A 6,443-nucleotide genomic window follows, 5' to 3' on the forward strand; every position below is an offset into this window, starting at 1 on the left:
TAACATCGGGGCAAGGAACTTGAGACTTTGTTCCTTTACAATACGGATGTTTAAATTTTTTTTTAATCTAAGATCGTACTTAAAAATATTTTGCTTACGATTTTATTTAGAAGTCATTGAGGTAGCTTTATTTAAGAATATTGTTTGTGGTATGCGAGTTATCCTGTTTATGTAAATTCTGAAATGTAAAATAACATTTTACAAACGATATCTTTATCAATACATTATGAATACTGTATAATAATAAACCGAGTAGGGCACGCACGCAAAATCTGAAGCATCCTCACTTGAGAAGTACTACAACTTTGTTATATTTTGTGTCTTTAGATCTACAATACGGAGAGATTGGGTGCACTAACTACTGAGGGCCATTGATGACGCAACATTTATCATTATTTAACATTATATAAAATACATCTTAATAATAAAAAATCACATAACATTTAAGGCGGTTAAAAAATCGTCCTCTAACCTGTAACAATGACACTTTATCTCCGCGTTACGGCGACTGCGCTGGTTAGTCCCCGTGACGGTTGTCAATGGTTGGACACTTCTGGCTTTGTACTTTCGTGGGTCACAACCAATCACAATACGCAGATGACAACCACACCGGTACTGTCAACATTGGTGTTGTTTATCTGTAATCAAATTGAGTCTCTTTAAATGTCCATTATCAAACACAAAGATACATTTACCTTTTTTTTAGATAAATATACACAAAAACAAATATACATTACACCCCAGACTCGGAACAGGAATCTGACTCAATCCCCGGAGCAGGAAGAAGTATAACTGTAAACAGCACCAACGGGCAAGTCAGTTCATTTCTATTCCTTTATTCCTACCATTAGAAGTGGTCAACAGTATAGCGTCCTTTTCATAACCATAATAGTCTACCTAAAGTGATGTTACAGCTTTCTAAACATTACGTATATTCCCTGGGCTTCGTGTGTTACGTTTATAACCCCAATAGAGTTGTGTCTATGAACATTAATATGGTCGACATTAAAAAATTTTTAGACTACCCACGATAATTTAAAAAAAATAATAATAAAAAAAATCTTTCACATACCATCGTCTGTTCCTAGGGTAAGCAACTTAGTGCTAGAAGTGCTTTAGGACTATGTGTATGACCCTAACAGGGTTGTCACCTAAAAGCTTTCAGACAATATAATTAACTAAACGTAAACATTCGATAATTAAGATGGAAATATTATTTCGATTGTCTTAAACACTGTAACAATTTAAATGATTCATAAGCTTCAACCCTAATTACAAATGTAGCATCGTCCGACACGATTACGAGACAATGTGTGTGATGAATATGTACATAAAAATACATAACGTTACACTTTCTGAATGTATAATAAACTGCAAATTAGGAAGATTTATACCATTATATGGTAATGCGTTAATTATAACAATACCTATCATTATTTTTAATATCATGGACCTATGATATTATGCTTGAAGATATTCTAAGGATACTGAAAAATAGTAGGTATTAAAAGTTGTAGAAGTTGTAGTGACAGTATTGTAGTATTGTTGTATTACTAGTGTAAGGAGAAGAAGTATTTTTTATAGAGATAGGTCGACAAATAAGCGTACGGCTCACTTGATGGTAAGCGATTACCGTAGCTTATAGACGCCTGCAATACCATTAGCATCACAAGCTCGTTGCTGATCCTACCCCCAATATCCTCCGGAAGATCTGGTCACCTTACACACCACAGCAATACAACATTGCTTAAAAGTATTATTATTAGCAGTACAAGTGCCGTCACGTGTCAAACAGACGCAGCAGAGGGTTTAACTTTTGACTGTCCCTTGTAAGTGATGTTGTTTGCTCTTTCATTACTTCGAAATTCAATAACATGAAAAAAAGGACAATATAAAATACTAGATTCAAATTTTTCTAGGCCTACAATGTAGGTAGCAATGGTGTTCGTAATAATACAGTGCTTATAAACGGTCGCTTGGGAAATGAGCGGTTACATGTAAGGGTAATTTGTAACTTTGTAACTTGATAACGTTCCTAGCGGCCTCGATAGACAAAATACCAGAAAATCGCGGCAGATTTGTTTCCCTACTTACTTTCACATTCATACATTGTACAGTTAAAAACGTTTATTCAATAAACAGTTTTCTTTTATCATTTCATTTCCAACTCTTTGAATTACTTAGGTTTATAGAATTATATTTGTTCCACTTAATGAACTAATAAATTTTAAAATATTTTTTTTCTTGTAAATACATATATAAAAAGCTTCTCACTTGACGGCCTTTATGTTGATTAAGTGAATCCACGATTTGGAATTGGGCAACACAGATGTGCCTACGAATCTGTAAACATTTAACATAATATTTGGGACTAGAAAACAATCAGATTGGCGAATCATTGGCGTTATTGAGCGCTGCGATTACTGTATAGGTATGTATATCTGTAGTACCAAAGTCTAGTTCATCTAGTAGTATCAAAGAAAAGGCATCTAATCGAAATGGTTGTATAACGAATTAAAATAAAAGTATATGCCAATAATAATGTTTTTGGGCTAACTTCACAATCACACACACACACGAACACCTATCTAGCTATACTTAATAATTAAAACTTAAAATTTACTATATTTAATTCACGAAAAAAAAATATTGAAATTTTCCATTATGTATTCGTAAATTTGAAGTACTAAGTACTAACAGATCGTAGGTATCCGACCTGTGGCTTCGAAATTATTCATTGTTACTGTTCGTGATATGGTATCGAAATCTTTAGGTGTGGCCCTAAATATATCTCCAGTTACTATGGAATGTTTATAATTTGGCCCTTAAAGTACTTAAAATAACGTTTATTGAAATATATATACGTATATATCTATAGAAATAAATATAATTGGAGTGTCTGTTTGTAATATTAAAATGACCGCTTTTTACTAAATGCATATGGATTTATACACGATACATATACCAAAATAACATTTTTTTACAATTTTTGTCGGTCTGTCTGTTTGTTCCGGTTAATCTCTGAAACGGCTGGACCGATTTTGACGGGACTTTCACTAGCAGATAGCTGATATAGTTAGGAGTAACTTAAGCTACTTTTATTTAAGATTTTTTCTTTTGTTATGACAGCGAATTGAACAACAACTAAGCAACTGAAAATAATACAAGCTTTCAAGCTGTGTGACTAAGATGACCAGAACTCCAAGATTTGGGGGTAGGGTCGGCAACGCGTTGCAATACTTCCGATGTTGCAGACGTCTATAAGCTACGGTAACCGCTTACCATCAGGTGAACCGTACGCTTGTTTGCTGACCTAGTTGCATAAAAATGTTGATTTTTTTGCATACTATTACATTATTAATATTTATAAAATGGGCCTTTATCTGTATAAATGTATCGGAATGAAATGTGACAAAATAGCATACACAACATTGATTGATACAGATATTAATTTCTCTTATATAATATATGTCGACTGCGAAATATTTGAGTGGCCGCACACAAATCAAGTCCCTTTTCTAGGTCGATACTTATTGATGAAACAGTTACGACAGTATGCGATGACTATATAAAGGTTTTTATTGATGTTACAATTTTAATGCCAATTGTAATGTACTGTTTTTTAACCGACATCCAAAAAAGGAGGAGGTTCTCAATTCGACTGTATTTTTTTTTTTTTTTTTATGTATGTTACATCAGAACTTTTGACCGGGTAGACCGATTTCGACAAATTTTGTTTTAATCGAAAGGTGGTGTATGCCAATTGGTCCCATTTAAATTTATTTGAGATCTAACAACTACTTTTCGAGTTATATCTAATAATGCGTTTTTACTTGACGCTTTTTTCGTCGACCTACGTTGTATTATACCGCATAACTTTCTACTGGATGTACCGATTTTGATCATTCTTTTTTCGTTGGAAAGGGGATATCCCTAGTTTAGTACCGTGATAAGGAAACCAGGATCTGATAATAAGATCCCAGAGAAATCGAGGGAAACTCTCAAAAATCCGTAATAACTTTTTACTGGGTGTACCGATTTTGATAATTTTTAATTTAATCGAAAGCTGATGTTTATCATGTGGTCACATATAAATTTTATCGAGATCTGATAACTACTTTTTGAGTAATCTTTGATAACGCGTAGTTGCTTGACTATTTTTTCGTCGATCTACGTTGTATTATACTTGTCGATGTAATTGAAGTCGGTTTATTTTTCGTTTGCGAGCAAACACAATTATTATTGAAATCAAAGTGATTTTGTTTCAATAAAGTAATCTCAAAACAATTATCGCCTTTTTGAAGTTGTACAGTATTACTAACTTTGTTAATACTTCTAAATTGTTGTTAATAGTTTGATGCTACTAAAGTACCTCTGGTCTAGTGGTGCGGATGCTATGTACGCGTTTTAACATCAACGGTTAGCGGTTTAGGTTCCCTCTCGGGATGTGATATATATGTGTACAAATATTTCTCTCCAGTTTGCATGTCTGTCTTTTTGGGTCTCTCCACCACGCTGACTTTTTTAAGAACCTTTACGTCTCAGACTACCTCTCTAAGTTTTAGTAGACTCTTTGATAATGTAAATTTTATATAGAAACTAGCTGATTCGGCAAACGTTGTCTTGCCGCTAAACGCTATTTAAAAATGTGTGGGTTGGTAGTAGAAGGGTGAAAATTTAGGGTTGTATATATTTTTCAACGCCAAATTATAATAAAATAAAAAATAAATAATTTATTTAAAAAAATTAGGGGTGGACTACCCTTAGCATTTAGGGGGATGAAAAATAGATGTTCGATTCTCAGACCTACCCAATATGCACACAAAATTTCATGAGAATCGGTTAAGCCGTTTCGGAGGAGTTTAACTACAAACACCGCGACACAAGAATTTTATATATTAGATTGATATAGAAATCTTGTTATGTAAAAATTATATGTTTTTCTTTATCTAAGAAATAACACCTCTTTTCCCATGTAGGAGAAAGATCAGAGCTTAAGCCACCACGCTGCTCCAATGCGGGTTGGCGGCCTTCTCCTACATGAAGAAAGAGGTATATGAAGCGTCAGATCTCGCACTAAACGCGTAAAACATAAAAGAAGAAATTGATAAATAAGCTCTTATCGTAGACAAGCGGTATTTATCTGACACGTGACACATTTCACTCGTATTACGTGTAAGATGGTTTTAAAGTATCACAAAACAACGCCAAGAATAGGAACCAAAATACTTTGAGCCGTGTCAACTAGATTAAAGTGAGATTGATAATGCTTATCTGACATGTTCACTCTTTAGTAATGATAACATTGCATCTAATATGTACTGTTTATATATATGTGTGTATTAAAAAATGCATACATGTTTATCAATATTTATACATAGGTTTTGATGGTGAGGCTACTATTTTTCGGTTCTTCTGTATTACTCAATCTGTAAGTTTAAAAAATTTAATATAAAACTGCAACTGTTTCTGTGCAATAATTCGACTTTAATGTTTTAGTCTTCATGTTTATTGTATTTCAAATAAACAGCTTAGTTGACTGTCGGTAAATCAAGACAGACAAATCGGTAAAAAGACATTTTCTTAAAACTATTTTTTTAAAATTTTCATAAGAGACACTTATAAACAAATAATCCCGATTTACGAACTTGGTAACGTTTTTTTATAATATCTACTATACTAATCTACTAATAACATAAAAAAGAGGTAAAGTTTCTAACTTTGTTTGTTTGTAGGGGGTAATCTTCGCAAATACTGATCCGATCATGATAATTATTTCACTAATAAAGAGCTACACTATTCAGGAGCTATATAGGCTATATTTTATTGTCATTGAACAAAAAAATCAGTGAAAAATAATAGTATATAATAATAGTAAATCAAGTCGGATAAAAGCGAGCATAATGAAAACTTTACTATATATTTGCATCACAAAATGTGGGCACGGGTCGGATAGTATCTACTAATAAAGCTCGTTTCAAATTTGTCATATAATATCTATGTCTGAATAAGACGTAAACTTGTAATAATCTTCTTAACTATTTTGTAATTGAGAAACTTGATTTAACAGAATATTTTGGATAGAGCTAAGAAAAGAACATTCTAGAAATTACTAACATAGAAAAAAATATATGTGTATCTTAATGGATCAAACAAGATACTTCTATCAGATTCAAACGTCACGATTACAGAAATAGAACTACAAATACATGAATATTATGTCACAAGCAATGTGAACGGCCGTCAAGCTTACGTAACGTGATGAAATACCTAAGATCTAGTTAGATTGTCGTTCAGCTGCTGACATTGGATAATGTTAGGTTTTAATGCAATGACAGATAATATGATTGTGAACTAGAACATTCTGGTCGAAACCAAATTTATTCCTAAATATCCTAGTCGCTATAGAAACTAAATTATCTGTTTATGTAATAAATAACGAT

This window comes from Melitaea cinxia, chromosome 21, assembly GCF_905220565.1.
Source record: "Melitaea cinxia chromosome 21, ilMelCinx1.1, whole genome shotgun sequence".
NCBI lineage: Eukaryota > Metazoa > Arthropoda > Insecta > Lepidoptera > Nymphalidae > Melitaea > Melitaea cinxia.